This window comes from Tamandua tetradactyla, chromosome 4 (assembly GCF_023851605.1).
Source record: "Tamandua tetradactyla isolate mTamTet1 chromosome 4, mTamTet1.pri, whole genome shotgun sequence".
Classification (NCBI taxonomy): Eukaryota; Metazoa; Chordata; class Mammalia; order Pilosa; family Myrmecophagidae; genus Tamandua; species Tamandua tetradactyla.
In genome coordinates, this window is record NC_135330.1 from 5,811,188 (window position 1) to 5,827,800 (window position 16,613).

Consider the following 16,613-nt stretch of genomic DNA (forward strand, 5'->3'; position numbering starts at 1 on the left):
GCCGGGGAGGGGCAGGAGGAGGCCCGGGGGCGGCTGCGGTGTCACCACCAACCCCCTCCGGCCGGAAACTGGCGCTTGTTTCCGGCCGGACGGCCGAAATTCACCGATCCTGACCCAGCGGCGGAGCCCGAGCGGCGACCCGAGTGGAGCAGGCACCGAGCCCCGGGGGCTGCCGGTCGCGATCCGTCCCGTCTGGCTCCGGCTCCGGAGCGGAGCCCCAGCCGCGGTATCCGTGTCCGCCTCCGTCGACGTCGGGGGAGGGGCCGGCCGGACCCGGGGTCACTGCCGAGGAATGAGGAGCGGCGGTCGGGCCCCGCGCTCCGCCCCGGCCTAGGGCCTTGCCCCGGGAGCCGCGAGGGTAACGGCGCCCCCGCCCCGATGCCCTCCCCGTCTGCCCCCGCCTCCTCAGCCTCCGGACTCTGACCCTCCACCTCGGCTGTCTCCCTTCTCCTCTCCGAGTCTATTTCACCCGGAGCCACGTCCCTTCGCGCCCCGGCTCCTGGCTTCGCCCCAGACTTTTTCCTTTTACTCCTCCCTTTCAGGGGCGCCCCGCGTCCCCGGCCCCCACCCCCACCCCCCCTCCCCGGGTCCCCCCTTTCCCAGGGTCTTCCCTCGTCTACCTGCCCCCCCCGTATCCCCGGGTCCCCGATCCCCTCCCCAAGCTCTCCGGGCTGTTGGCAACGTCCCGCCTTGTCAGCAGTGGTTTCGGGGACGGGTGCTGGAGTTTGGGGGTTGGAAGGCTCTTCTCTCATTCAGAGTGCGGGCTCCTTTGCTTCTGGTAGCTAAGGTTCATTTTAAAGTCTCGTTTTCAAGTAAAATGAAGGAAACCTTGACCTCCCCAGTCGGTCGAGCGACGCGCGTGGCGCGTGCAGGGAGGGGGCGCGGTGTGCGCTGCCGGGGCGGGCGTAGGAACTTGAGGAGAAAGAAAAGTTGCCGTGAGCCGGCGGAAACTTTAGACGCTGCGGATGAGTAAGCCGGCCCCGCGCGTCTCCCGCCTCCTCCAGTGAGGGCGAGGTCAGCCGCGGCTCCGGTCGGCGCGACCCGGGCTGTTTACGCGTCGGCTCCCGGCCGCGGGCCCAGGCCCCGGGCTCCGTGGTGATGAGTTTTGTGGGAGAGGTTCCCCCCCCTCCAGGGAGTTTTCTTCTCGTGAACGCAAAGCCAGGAATTAACAGGACTAGTATTTTCCGTATCCTTTTATAAGTAGGATATAAGATGCTTTATTTAGAAGGTCAAAAGCTGGTTACATTTCAGCTTTTGCTTTCTCGTACTGTTTATTTCGAAGATCTGTGAGGAGGCTGGATCCCTTTGTCTTTCACGAGTGTTCCAAAGGTGGGAAAGAACAAGGTGGAAGAGGTGGTGGTGAGGCTCGCTATCCCTAGGTCTTCCTAGGGATATTTTCTATGCTGTGTAGCTTCTAAAAACGTTTAGAAAATTTTCCTTCCAATAAACGAGATTGCGTTCCTGAAGAGGTAGAGGGAAGACTGCAGGGTAGTTGCTATGTACTTAGACATTGCTAAGGAATACAAATATTAGCTTATGCTAGGAATAATTGAGAAGGTAAATATGCTGAAAGCATATATTCCAAAACCCAAAAAGTGTTTTTGAGCCCTCTCCCCCATTTTGATTATTAGAATTTTTCGGCCAGTAATTACACATTAACATGAATAATTTACAATTGAACAGGTATCTATTTTGGATATTATGCATTCAAGCAGGAAGAAAAGATGGAAGAAAGATAATTCCCAAACTAATACTAAATTTTTTTTTGCCTGATTTGACATATCCTTTTCATTAAATGTCAAAGATTACCTCAGAAAAAAAACGTAAACTTTTGCCAAAGAAAGTGCTGTCTGCTGACTTGTATGGGACAGGATGACCAGTGATGAATGCTAATTTTTACTTGGACTTTGGGTGGAGTTGTATCACCAAAACTTGGAAATTTCCCTGAAGCTGTATTTCCTTAATCTTTTTCCTTTGAGACTCCTGTTGAAAAAAAGATTTAATTTGGAGAGAAAATCTAACTTTTAAAAATCGCACACATCCCCTCAGAGTGTGATGACTATCCGTAATTGCTTTAATTTGTCTTGAGTGGTTGGTGCCAAGATTATCATTCTATTTATAGCTGTATCTAGCAACTTGCATAGTTGAACCACATATAATATTTCAGGGGGTGGGAATTAAAGATGTTGAATAAACCTAGTAATAAAGTGTAGGGTCCTTAGCCCACCGCTATTTACCCAATTCTCAGATGGCTTTGTTTGGAGTTTTGAGATTCAGTATATTTGTCATTAACCAAATAAATTAAGATGAAATAACTCAGTATTACAAATAAAATGCCAGCTGTTTTGGGGACACTGAGTGCCCATTGTTAAGTTTGGGAGACCCTGGGTGTTTTAAGCATGTTAAGGAAGCTGGTAGAGGTCATTCTAAAGGACCCTTTTACTCCACCAAGGAGAAAATCCTGAAACAGTGCTTTGCAGTGGGACCTTAATAGTACATTTCCATGAGTACCTAGGAGCTGTAGAATAGCAGACTGTGCAATCTTCCCCATTGATAGATTCAGATAATTAAAAATGTATATAGCTTGAGTGTAGATGTAGGGCCCTTTTATTGTGAATGTCTGATTTTAGTAGATTTTTAATATGATAGAAGAAGGGATTTTTTTATTTTTATTTTAAATAAGAAACGCTTGCTGAATAATGACTGAACACTCCAGTGGGTAAAGCAGCCTCCAGGCTCCAAGGACCGGCCTTAAATGTAAAGACAGGTGTTTTTGCCCACGGAGGGCTGTGGAGGTGGGATGTCTGATAAAAATGGGCAGGCAGACTATTACTCCTTAACATTAAGTAAATAACGTATAAACAAAACCAAGTTTAATGTGCTGCAAATGGGGTACCTAAGGGCTGAGGAAACTTCAAGTAACAAAGTTAAGAATTAGTGAGATAAGTTAGGGACGGTTTTTGCATCAGTAACTTCTGAGATGGATTTGGGAGGATTTGAGTTATGAAGAGGCATGGGCTGTGGAGATAGATGGATCTTGCTTCAAGTATTGGTTCTACCCTTTATGATGTCATCTTGGACAAGTTACTTCTGTATCCTTACCTATAAAATAAATGTACACATTTTAGTAAATGAAGTGGTGTAGGGCACATAATGATCATTCTGTATTAGAAATACAAGAAAGGCTCTCCCAGTCAGAAGGTATAGAATGGTTATTGTACAATGGTGGTATGAATGACTGAGTTGTGCTTGTGGGGGAATAAATGAGAGGGACTGGAGAGAATGTGGGTTGGTCAAGTCATGGCCAGAGCAGGCAGGAGTTATGTTGGTTTAGAGGCCTTGGAGGCCGGACTCTGCTGGATGTTGATGGAAAGGTCAATAGAGTCATTGTAGGTCCCTGAACAAAGGATGGATTTAATGAGATGTACTAAGCCTTCTGGACCAGGAACTCAAGGACAAGGAGTCAGACAGGCACCAGGACATTGTGACTTTTCTGCTGCTTTTCTCAGCCATCGACCATTGTAGCCTAAAGAGGTACAGTCAGGAGCCATAAGATTTCTTGTACAAGTTTTTGTATTAAAACAGCCTTACTCATTATGCTGAATTCTGCTGTGCCTGTCTCACAGTGCACCGGCCTGTGGGGAAATCTTTAGACTATGGTTGGATTCTCCTCAAGTGCTTATGGTAAGGTCAGCATCATGTTTCAAGTGTGCTTAGCTCTGAGTTATCTATGTTTAATGCAGGGAGCACTGGTATAGGTAATTCAGAACTTAATATAGAAATTTCTTGTTTTGAAGATGTATTATTTCTTTATCAGTTTTATTTTAGATTTTTTGTTTTTTATTCTGATGTTGAAATGAATTTGCCTTTCTAAGCTTGTGTTACCTGATGGCGAGAAGAGTTTACTGAATGGTACAGAACAGTCAATTTTGGATGAAAAATTTTGCCCCCAAAATCCAAAAACTGAAGAATCCATTTGTGTGTAACTAAGACTATACTATCCTGACTATGTTAATGAAGACCAGCTTCTTTCAAATCTGTGTGGGCCCAGGGTGGATGACAGGCTGTCCGCCCTACACCTGAGAGCCACTCACAGAGCCCAAATGCGTCTTCACTCACATGTCAGGAGGAGCCCCCTGCTTGACGGTGCCTTGTCGGAGATTCAGCTGGCTTTCTCAGAGGACTTGGGCTTTGTAGAGGCTCTTCCAGATCCCAGCTCTATGGAAAATCTGTTAAAGTTTTCCTCCTGAAGGAGACTTGTTTCAAAATATAGCCAACTTTTAAAAAAAGAAGAGGCATGGAGGCGAGAACATGCGGAGAAGTGTCCATATTTGAAAAGTGAACAAAATCACACTGCTGTTCTTTTGACCTGTTTCTTTCAGTTGACATAACATACTGGAGCGCTTGCTTTCCTTCATCCCTGCGCCCCCCTCCCCCCCATCTCCTCATAGTCATTACCAGTGCTGTGTGCTTGTGATGTCAGCACAGGATTATTATTTCCCTCTTGAGTCTGGAGATTGTAATATTTCTGAACTGGAAATCAGAGGTGGAAAAGTCAAGAATCTTATTTTATACAACTTAGTTACTTTCAACTGTTTTTAGGAGAAATTACAAAACTATTATATTTAGGGATGTACTATGAGTTTAGATCTATGTAGGTGTGATAGAAGATTAAGAAAAATGAACAAAGCTTCTAGTCTAGGTGGGAGTGAGAGGAATAGAAGGAATGAACACTTGTTGAATGTCTATTATCATATCAGACAAATAAAATTTAAAAATAAAGTATATTGTCAGTTTCGTAGTAGAGGCCACATTCTCCAGGCATTTTGGGAGAAGAATACTCAAGTGGTTATGAGTAAAGTCACAGAGGAATTGTAACTTTTTCTGGATCTTAAAAATTACAGTTTTATTAGGTGTGAGGGAAATGGGCTTGCACCTGAGATGAAGAGAATGATAAAGAAAAAATCACTTCATTTGAAGCTGCAAGGGGTCAAGCAAAAAGCCTGGAAACAAGAACATAGATGGGGTGTTCTTGGGCAATAATGAGACTGACCTGAATAGCTGTGAGTGGTATTAAGACAAGAGTGGGTGGGGAGGTTTGGAGCTATATTTATAGAGTCTTAAAAGCTGGGCTTATAAGTTTAGATTTTAAGTTACAGAAAATAGGGAACCACTGGAGTTTTTTATTCAAATAGTAATATGATGGCAGCAGGACGCAGGTCAGGTCAGAGGGAAAGGAGATTGGCACGAAGGTATGTGAGGTGATAAGGCCTGAGCTAGAGTTGTGGAGGGGGGATAAGGAAAGGAAAAAGTAAAAAATATATTGGGAAGGAAAAATAGACTTTGGTAAGGACTATGTATGGAAAATGGAGAGTGGTAAGTTTAGTATGACTGACATTTTAAGCCTGAGTCTCTTAGTCATGGACTGAGATGAAGAAGTTAGGAAGTGTTCCTCATTTTTTAGGGAAATATGACAAGTTCAATTGGGGATGTGTTGGATTTAAGGTGCCAGTGTATGTCCAAGTGAAAGCTGTTTCAATGAGTTTAGAAATGGAGTTTTGCAGCTCATCATCAGAGGTCTCTACCCACTGGAGCTTATGGGTCTAGTGGGAAGAAGCAGATGGGTAAGTAAATAGCTGGAGTGAAGCTTGATGGATGCTGTGATAGAAGTATGTATGTTGGGAGGAAAGTGGGGGCCCAAAGGTTAGAAAATTCTCCCAGAGGAGATGACATTTGGGCTGGGTCTTAAAAGATGATACCATATAGATGAGGAGGAGAAGTACACTATATGCTGAGGGAACATCATGAACAAAAGTTTAAAGGAATGAAACAGCCAGACCTCTTTAGGTAACTTTTAAGTAAGTGTTATGGCTGTGGGACAGAATTGGAGGGGAGGAGGGGATGAGACTGAGGAAGTAGGCACATCCAGATCATGGAGAAGTTTATCTTGTACTCCAGTTAATGATGAGCCATTGAAGGGTTTTAAGCATTGGATGATAACATCTTCATATCACTGTCAGTGTTGTATGTAGGATAGATTGGAAATGGACAAAGCAAAAGGCTTTTTATTAATAGTTAACCTTAATACCTTTGTTGTTGAGAGTGATCTTGTTTGGCGAATCATGGAATTAGAAACTGGAGGGACTGTTACGGTTTCTTTAGTCTCCCTTACGTGCTTTCAGACAGAAGGCCTGAGGTTTATTGAGGATCGCAGAAGCAGTTTAGTGATTGGAAAGGAAAAATAGACTTTGGTAAGGACTATATATGGAAAATGGAGAGTGGTAAGTTTAGTATGACTGACATTTTAAGCTTGAGTCTCTTAGTCATGGACTGAGATGAAGAAGTTAGGAAGTGTTCCTCATTTTTTAGGAAAATATGACAAGTTCAGTTTGGGATGTGTTGGATTTAAGGTGCCAGTGTATGTCCAAGTGAAAGCTGTTTCAGTCTGAAATTGTCTTCAGTGGCCAGTATATAGTAGGTAATTAATAAATGTTCACCACTTTATTCCTTCCCACATCCTATTCTACTGTTTGTTCAATTCTACCGCATTATATTGTGCTAGAAGATAGAGGCATCTCTGTTATTCCATTCCACTTTCCTTTTTTACCTGTCCAAAATTAACGGTGATATTTTCTCAAGTCTGACTGAAAAAGGCCTGCCTGAGAGTGTAATGGGGAGGGGACCTCTTTTTGGCCTGGGGCAGTTGGGTGCCCTGGAATGGGGTGAATGCGGTGTTAGGATTCTCCATTTGTAATGAGTCAGATATAGAATGTCAAGTATTTGTTTTATCCAGTGTATAGATGTATTTATCTCTCTTGCTAAGGCCCTTTCAAGCTCTTTTCTTTTAGACTTAGTTTTAGGTTGTACAAGGAAAACTTTTGATAAAAGAAACAACTGTGATAAACTGGGCACTGACAAAAACATCTACGAAACAAGAATTGTTATGCTTGAATTCTAAATCTTTCTTCCCTATTTTTAATTTCATTGACTTTTTGTGAAGGGAAATTGATTTTGAAGAGCTCAATGAGAGTTTGCATTTTGTGTTTTAGGCATTTTTGTTGGAGAAGAATAGCCCCCTATGGATAGGATAGAGTATTTAGAGGTCTTTAGATTTCCCTGGGTTGAGTTTGGGTACAGGGAATGTGGACGATTGTATACCTTCTGTGATATGCCTTTCTCAAAACTTCAGTGAATTGTGACTTCTTTTCTTCTTTATCTGAGCCATCCACATCTTTGCTAGAGAAGGGCCCTGGTTTGGAAGCTGTCTACTTTAGCAGAGCTGCCAGTTCTTAATTCTTTCACAAGTGGGCAAGGGTACATTTTGTTTTTGTTTTGGAGGGTTTGGGGGAAGGGAGGGAGGAGGAGAGGCACAGAATAGCTACTTACAGTGAGTACTTATCTGAATTCCTATATAAATGGAATTTCCTTTGCTTTGTTTTGGGGGAGATAACTTGTTTACACTGGCATTAATATGTGGGAAGGTGGTTCTTACTCCCTTCAGATATATCTGATTTGGGATGGCAATAAAAGCTTCCTTCCTGTCGGTTTTTCTCAGTCCCCACTCTCTTCTGTCTTTTGTGCACACTGTATGAGGGATCTAAAGGATCCTCTTCAGTTTAAAACTGGACTCATCAAGTATTCCCCTAAAGTTAAGAGGACCATTGTGTTCCTAACTATTCCTTTTGTGTTAATGAATTTAATTGACTTCTTAATTAAACATTTTAAAATAATGAGATATTTCTAAGATTTAGAAAAGTATAGGGAAAAAACTCTAGCATAGAGAACTTTGAGTCCACAACCCAAATTTAATGTATATTTGCATTTTGTCATGTTTGTTCTGAAGCGCTCTCATTAAGATATAAAATGTTATAGATAAAATATCTTTAGATAAAAAGAAAAATTCTTATAGATAACTAAAGTCCTACCCTACCATTCTTCCCCTTCCTCTTTCCTGCAAAATGACTTGCAGGCCTGAATTGGTCTGTAACGTTCCATTTCCTATTTTATCTTTTTTTTTTTTTTAAATCATTTATATATACCCAAGCAGCATATAGTTTTGTTTTGAAATTTTACATAAAAAGTATACTGTAATTTTTTGCATCTTTTTCCCTTAACATTATTATTCAGCTGTACCCACGTGTAGATCTAATCATACCATTACCTAGTCTTAATTCTGTTTCTTCCATTGCCCTCCCTGCTTGCTCTCTTAAAAATTCTGCCCACCCTTAAAATCCCAGTTTAAACCATCTCTTTTATGAAAACTTTCCTGAATCTTTTTTTAAATTTATTTCACCCAACAGGCTCTTATCTTTCCCACTTCTGAATCCTCCCTCTGATGTGGTACTTGTGATATGGTAGTTGTATATTATATTTTTGTTTATTTGCATCCTTTGCATGCCTTTCTCCTACACTGTAAGCTCCTTAAAAGCAGGTAATGGGGTCTCTTTACTCTTTGTATTTCCCATGGGGCTTATTATAATAATTTATACATAATAGGCATTTAGTAACTATTAGGGGATAAAATATTAGATAAATGAATAAAATGAGGTAATCTTTGCATTGGTGAACTGTCACTTTAATTATGAATACTGGAATGGCCTCATGAAAAATAAGACATATGAAGAAATACTCAGCACCGAAGTTATATAAAAATGCATCTGAATGGTGAAAGCAGGATTATCTTCCTGTAGGAAGTGTGAGCAAACATTTGCTGAGAAATGAAATGTGGAGTGAATAGTGATATCATCCTAGTGGGGAAACTCCTGGGAATCGATCCTGGTGATTTTTGCAGCAGTATGCTCCTGGGGCCAGACTCATTTTACTAGCTATCAAATTCTGCTGTTATCATCAAGTCTTGACACCTTCACTGGAGACAGGGTATTGGTGTTGAGAAAAAGCAGCCATCTGTTCACTTGATAAATACTGCTAAGGTCCAGGCATTCCTTGGCCACTAGAAAGGAAAACCTCATACATACATTAATCTGTTCATATATAAATTTTAACCACATTTCATTTTTTGTTGATAAGGCCAAGTTGTATCTCAACATATTTTGAAATTTTTAATTCTGGGTTATATAACTCCAGTCTAGCATTGTTTTGGTCTTACAGAAGTTAAGGAAGAAATTAAATACTATGCTCTGGTTTCTCTTCAAATCGTATAGATCTTTCGCCTTTTACTAAAGAAATTAAATACTAAGTTGAATTATATGAAATTGCCATTTTGCAGATTAAAAAAACCAAATACTGACAATTTCATATAGTTTAACTTAATATATCAGGTCCTAATTTCCTCTTGGGGTTCTAAGGAGCAATATCATGGACATTTTTGAGTTGAATTATCCTAAATTCCTTTAAAGTTCTAAAATGCATTTCTGAATTTTAATTTGCAACAGATTTTCTTTTGCAGTTATCTTTAGCTCAGATTTATGATAAAATGTTTTATATCTGAGCACATATTTAGAATATTTGGAAGGTTGTGGGGAATGTGAGGGTTGTAGGTCAGCGTAGGCTCTGGGGAATAAGCCTGAGATGAACAATTTTGCTGTGAATATCTACATATAATTGATTGAGTTGCCTTTAGTGAGCTTGCAGTTCCTGTGAGTAAACGACTCCCTCCACCCTCCAGTTTTCCTGCCACCCCCATGTCTCCTCTCCATTCTTGGTAAAGGAGATCTCATGGTGGGGAAATATTAAAGAGAAATTTGCGTATGATCCATGACTATTTGGTGACATGACAGGGAAAAGGACAAGAGCCCTAGCTCCTAGCATCAGACTGTTGCCTCGTGGTTGTGTATCACCTTTGTTCTGCTGCGTGTCTCCATGCAGCAGGAGTCAGGGCGAAGGACAATATAAACAGTAGATAGCAGGAGTTAACAGACAAAGGTGAGAATTGAGGAACATGAGTGGGGAGAAAGGGGGATGGGGATGAATATTTAAAAAGATTCTATTTCTTCTCGTTGTTCAAAACCTAACTCAGGATTCCTTATAAATCTTGACACTTAAAGTTATCAAAGTTGTGTTCAGGGCTATAGATGCTTACTTGGAAAAGATCATATGTAGAATGCTAAGCTTTGACTTTATCAATTTTATGTTCTAAAATAGTTCTTTGAAAAGTCAGGATCATTTAAATGAGTTGGTCTGTTAATGCCTTTTTTTTTTTTTTAATCGTTAACAACTGACATCAAAGGAAAAGGAGAAGAGAATTCCTCTGAAGCTTCAGTATTTCTAAATCCTAATTGATACTTACATGAAGATAGTCCCATGTGAGTAATTGAGACAAGACAATGGGAAAATACAAAGCAGCTTACAAAAATACATTTTAATTAGCAAGTTTTCATCTGTTTTAAAAATGTATCTGCTCTTATGTGTTCCTTTGTGAGCGTTTTCTTTTGTCTCCTTTAGCTAGAGCTCCCTCGCTGAGTATTAGACCGTTTGTTTCCTGAAATTTTCTGTCAGTACAAAGAACAAGATTCTCTGACGTGAGAATCTTTGCTCCATCCTGTTTACTGACCAGTGATAAAGTCTTGGCATACCCCGTTAGACTTAAGATTTACTTCACCCTATCTTTTGTTGCTTAAAATAAATTCCTGGCTATTTGGCACAAAGGAAACTTATTTTAACATTAGATTCATCTTTGTAATTTTTTGTAGTACATTAGTTCATTGTGAAAGTAAAGAGGAAAAAATTCCTATATGCACATTTCCCCTGATGTTTGTTGCCTGGTTGAGACTATAAATTCCTTTCTTCTGAATACCTGCTATGGTCTGGAATTTGGGCAGGATGCTCTAAGGAGATGTCGAGAAAGTGTTACTCAAACAAACTAAACAATCGGAGAATTGGTCTGTTGAGAATTTTCATATACATAAATGTAGCAGTATGTATACTATCATATAACATTTTAGATCTGGTGGAAGGGGTTTTGCGTATTTTCATCATTTTCTAGGTGAGGAAAATAAGGTCCAGAAAATTTAAATGACTTGACTAACATAATAACTACCATCAACAAGCATTTTGTTTTTATTGGATATCTGCTATGACTAGTTAGGCCCCAGATGTATAAAGAGTTATAAGTCATCAAGACACTTAATAATTAGTTGTGAAGACCAAATATTTACAGAAAAAAGATAAATAGTAATATACAAAATAATGAGTCCTAAGTGCCAAGTCGGTAGTATAGTTAGGTAGAGTTATGTAGAAATTCTTTAAGGTATTCTAGCCCTTGGAAAAGAGAGAAGACTGGGGAGGAATTCAAGGCAAGAAAACAGTGAGCTGAGCCCAAGTTATTCTGTTGCAGTTTATAGCGTTCTTTTTCATCTAGGAGAGCAATGAAATTAATGGAATTGGGGAGTTGGATAAATTGGAGAAGGTGTTAAATCTCAGGCTAAGGAGTTTGGTTTACATCCTGAGAGTGAAAAATCCCCAACCAGAGAATTGTATGTATACATTAGTATTTTAGGAAAATTGATTCAGCAGTATGATGTAACATGGAGGAAGACAGACCAATTAGAAGTTTATTATAATAATCCAGGGAAAGGAGTCCACGATGGTAATGGAGAAAGAGATTTGACTTATTTGAGAAAAAAATAAACATTTTTTTAGTTTGCTATGGGATAGGGATAGGAATAGATAAGCACAATGCATTCATTTTCAGTCTGGATTATAGAAGTAAAGGAGCTGGATTTGGATTTCTGATACATCTGCTCTCCAAATGGGGTACCTTGGTGGAAAGGTTTGAAAAGCACCAAGTCTAGCCCAACAGTCTCAGTTTATACTAAATAGTGAGGATTTAAGAGACAGGTGTAAGTTTATATGTGTGGTGCATAGTAGAATGTGATACAGAACCTGTTCTTTTGTCTCCTGTTCAGTGCTCTTTCTATATCATAATGCTTAAGAGGAGGTGGGTCAAGTGGTTAAAAACACAGAGCTGATGCTTGGAAAGTAAAATGGGAAATTGAAGACCACATTATGATGAGGTTTAACCACAAATTGTTTCAGTTCTACATAGTTTTTCCTTATATTTAGACACTTAATTTGTACACTTCCATCGATCAGGCTTATAATGCAGTAGTAGTCTGGGTTCCTCAGAGGTGTCTTCTGCGATTCAGCTCTTCATAGTCAAGGAATAAGATGCTTTCAGATTTTGGATTTAATTATATATTCTCTCTGACCTCCAATTTTGAAGATGAACTAGTTGCCCCTGTAGCATGTCAGTTGTGGCTTTGAATGCGAGCAGCAGTTGAAATAGCCTCAAAGGTCCCATTAATCTTTTTGCAGTAAAGGAAGAAGGAGAGTTTTATACTGAGATCTTTCAGATTTATTTACCCTGCCAGCCGTTAAGAACAGTTTATACCTCCACAGATCTTACTAACTAAAAAAGAGGGTAAATAATGTGAATCAAGAATATTTTTACTAAGGGGAGGTTTTTATAGTATTGACTAGATGTCTGAAAATCCTTTGTATTTGGGTTTTTTTTTGGGGGGGGGTTGCTTTTAAAAAGGGGAATTGATTAAGTTGAAAATTTATAGTTCCAAGTCTGTGGAAATGGGCAAATTAAGGCAAGGCTATAAAAATGTCCAAACTGTAGGCAACCAGAGAAAGACATTCAGGTTCAAGAAGGCCAATGACACTCAGGGTCTCTCCCCAGGCTGGAAAGGTACACGGTGATGTCCTGTTACTACAGCATCATTTGTTGATTTTTTATTTGTTTGTGTTTGGGAAGAACACAGGCTGGGAATCAAACCCAGGTCTCCTGCATGGCAGGGGAGTATTCTGCCACTGAACTACTCTTGTACCCCCCTGTATTTGGTTTTTAAATATGTAAACAATCATATTTAAGACACAACTCTTTAACCCCCACTCTTTTTTTAAATTTTTTTGGCCAGGCTTTTATGTATCTGGTAACAGATACCCACAGATTCAAAATAGCACTTTCTGAATCATCTAACATTTATTATGCATCCATCTACTATAGGGGCTTGGCACTGTTGCTTAGCTTCATTTGCCAAGATTAAATATTCTTGGATTTATGACTAGTAAACATCTTCCAGTGTTTGGCTTCTGTCTCCTTATCTCATGTTAATCCTTGCACAGCTCTTCTGTTATAGCTTCTGACCTGGCTGGTGAGTAAAGAGAAGAAAATGTTACTATTAAGTAGTAAGAACCTACTCAAGTCATGCTTTATGTTAAATGCTTTCTATATTACCTCATTTAATACTCATAACAATTCCTTAAGATATTCCTATACCTGTTTTACAGATTAATTCATCCAACAAATATTTATTACTGTGGTTTAGGCACTGTTCAAGGTGCGGTGAATACCACTGTGAGACAGTCGAGGTCCGTGCTATAGCACAGAGAAATTAAATTACTTTTGTTCAAGGTCGCACAGCAAGAAAGTGACAGCATTTAGATGTAGCTCTGACTGATGACAACAGGAATGTATGGCTTCATTTACATATATTGTATGTTCTCTGTGAATACATAAATAAATTGTCATAAAAATGGGTGGAGCTCCCCATATTTCTTTGTTTAAAAATGTTCTTAATGAACACAAGAAAGAAATCTATATTGGAGCTGTAAGCAACCTGCCCAATAATGCTGACCCCTTTCCCCATTCCCTCCCCCTCTGGCTCTCCACCCACTTACACCTGGGTATAAACTGGACAGTGTGACCTGCTTTGGCATTTGGATGCATTTGTGCTTTGAGGACTGGGAGAGTTTTGTTTGTTTCCTTGGCTTCTTGAAAGTTCTTTGCCCACTTGCAAGTTCTTTCTTGTAGCACAATGGTGAGTAATGTGTTGTTAACATTGTAATGTGGTCATGCCAGTTGGATATTTTTTTTTCCCAGTTCTCTGAAGAATATATGAGTGGGTACTCTTAAGTCTGACAAACTTGCCTTCTGAGTTCATTCAAATAGAAAAGACTTTCTGTGTTTAGAGGAATAGAAAGTAGTTTTGAGGTTGGAAAGAATGTGTCAAAATCCAATGTCTTCTGTCCAGGAGAAGAAAAATTCCATTTTTGTTAGCATTCTAGGTTTATTGTTTAGCTTGTGTGATCTAAGACAGTACTTGTTTTTTATTATGTCCTTTATCATCATATGCTGTAACTGGGGTGAATGATATTTATTCTGGAGTCAGAATCTTAAAAATAGCCTCAAGGTTGTCTTTTGAGCCATTACCTAATAGAAAAACATTAAAAAATGTTTAAGACTCTTGAGAGTTCCAGTGGAGATTGAGCTCCAGTTGAGTTCTAGAATTAGGTGGGATCAAAGTTGCAAGTATCAAAACTATTCAGTGTTGGGGATGCAGGAGTAACTGGCCATGGCTCATGAGGTTAATGAGTTGATTTATGAAGATGTGTCTAACCCAATGCTTGGCACTTGATGGATGCGTAGTAAGTGTAGATCGTAAAAATGTACTTGAAATCTGAGTGTTGTCAGTTGGTTTTCTTGGGGCAGTTTCCTTATAAGTATTCCTTCCTTAACAGAATATTTATTAGCATTTAAATGTTGTAAACCATTTAGAAAAGGAATTGTTGTAACCAAGATTTATAAAATCCTATTCTTTCTAATACTGGTATCTTAACATTTACAAAGAGAATCAATGAGGCCTAACATTTAAAAAAAAACTTTTTATTTTGAAATAATTTCAAACTTACAGGACAGTTGCAAAGATAAAACAAACAATGCAGAGAACTCCAACATGCCCCTTCCCCAGATACCCAGATTTACCAACTTTTAACATTTTGTCTAATTGTTATATAATTCTGTATCAATTTGTCTTTATCTCTGTATCTTTTGCTGTTTTCTAAGCATTTAAGAATAGACCGCACTTTAAAACTTAATACTTCCAGGTGTATTTCTGAAGAACAAGGATATTCACTTATATAACCACATAAAATACAGTTGTCAAGTTAAGAAATTTAACACTGACATAAAGCTTATAGTCCATATTCCAATTTTTTCAGTTGTCCCATTAATGTACTTTTGGGAATGCTCTCCTTTATTAGAACTAGTCCAGAATGTACTGTATTTCATTGTCATTGTCTCTTTAGTCTTTCTCTCTCTTTTTAAATGGTGGTAGCATGCATAGAACATGAAATTCCTACCTTAGCCACTCTCAGGCATGCAATTCAGTGGCATTAATCATTCACAGTGTTGTGCCACGATAACCACCATCCATAACTAAAACTACTCGATCACCCTAAAGAGAAACCCTGCACCTGTTATGCATTAGCTCCCCTTTCCTCCCCCTCCACAACCTCTGGTCTCCCGACCTTCTGTCTCTATAAATTTTCATATTCTAATCGTTTCATTTAAGAGAAATCATACAATATCTGGCCTTTTGTGTCTGACTTATTTCATTCAACATGATGTCTTCAGGATTCATCCATGTAATGGCATATATAAGAATTTCATTCTTTTTTATGACTGAATAATATTCCATTGGTAAACGCTGCATGTTGTTTATCCACTATGAGTTGATGGACAGTTGGTTTTCATCTTTGGTCATTGTGAATAATGCTGCTGTGAACATTGGTCTGCAAATGTATGTTCAGGTCCTTGCTTTCAAGTCTTTTGAGTCATACTTAAGAAGTGGGATTGTCAGGTCATATAATTCTGTACTTAACTTTCTGAGGAAGCGTCATACTGTTTTTGATACCTGCTGTACCATTTTATATTCCCACAACAGTGCATGAGGGTTATTGTTTCTCTATATCCTCTCAGTGCTTGCTATTTTTTGTTTGTTTGTTGTTTTAATAATAGCCGTTCTGGTGGGTTCCAAATAGTATCTCATTGTGGTTTTGATTTGCATATCCTTAATGGCTAATGATGTTGAGCGTTTTTTCACGTACTTAACTTGCCATTTTTATATCTTTTTTGAAGAAATATCTATTCAAGTCCCTTGCCTTTTTTTTTTACTGCAGTTTTATTGAGATATATTCACATGCCATACAGTTCATCTGAAGTGTACAATCAATGGCTAATAGTATCATCACAAAGTTAGCTGTGCATTAAATCACTGTGGTCAATTTTAGAACATTTTCATTACTCCAGAAAAAGAAAGAAATATAAAAAAGAAGAAACCCATAACATCCCATGCTGCTTAGCCACCCATTATTGACCCCTAGTATTGGTGTGGTATAACTTTTCAATTTGGGTAGAATTGACATCTTTGCCACATTTAGCCCTCCAATCCATGAATATGAATGTCTTTTCATTTATTTAGGTCTTCTTTAATTTCTTTCAGCAGTTTTGTAGTTTTCTGTGTACAAGTCCTTTATATCCCTGGTTACATTTATTCCTAGATATTTGATTCTTTTATTTGCTATGTAAATGAAATTTTTTTCTTGATTACCTCCTCAGATAGCTCGCTACTAGGGTATAGAAACACCACTGATTTGGGAATGTTGATCTTGTATCCTGTCACTTCGCTGAGCTTTATTAGCTCAAGTAACTTTGTCATGTTTTTGTTCCATGATTTTCTAAATATAGGATTTTGTTGTCTGCAAATAGTGAAAGTTTTATTTCTTCCTTTCCAATTTGGATGTCTTCTATTTCTTTTTCTTGCCCAACTGCTGTAGCTGGAACTTCTGTCACAATGTTGAATAATAGT

At 39.1% G+C, this 16,613-nt stretch overlaps 1 protein-coding gene and 1 long non-coding RNA gene across 13 annotated transcripts in view; one reads left to right on the forward strand and one right to left on the reverse strand.

The window, feature by feature from the left end:
* The window catches only part of OTUD7B (OTU deubiquitinase 7B), an 83,444-nt gene that overhangs the window by 371 nt on the left and 66,460 nt on the right, over positions 1–16,613 (forward strand). For 2 of the 11 annotated variants that reach the window (XM_077156174.1, XM_077156177.1), the window contains exon 1: positions 1,022–3,201. The exons of 1 other annotated variant lie outside the window; for it this stretch is intronic. The gene's annotated coding sequence lies outside the window, so the exon portion shown is untranslated. 8 more of the 11 variants (XM_077156176.1, XM_077156181.1, XM_077156175.1 and 5 more) reach the window with 8 other exon arrangements.
* Positions 1,164–4,448, reverse strand: LOC143679839 (uncharacterized). 2 transcript variants are annotated; one of them, XR_013173968.1, is made up of 3 exons: positions 4,120–4,448; positions 1,810–1,983; positions 1,164–1,461 (listed from the first exon to the last, which is right to left on the reverse strand). It is a non-coding gene; the product is annotated as an uncharacterized LOC143679839 (long non-coding RNA). The 2 variants fall into 2 exon arrangements; XR_013173967.1 differs by lacking the exons at positions 1,164–1,461; positions 1,810–1,983 and adding an exon at positions 2,852–3,102.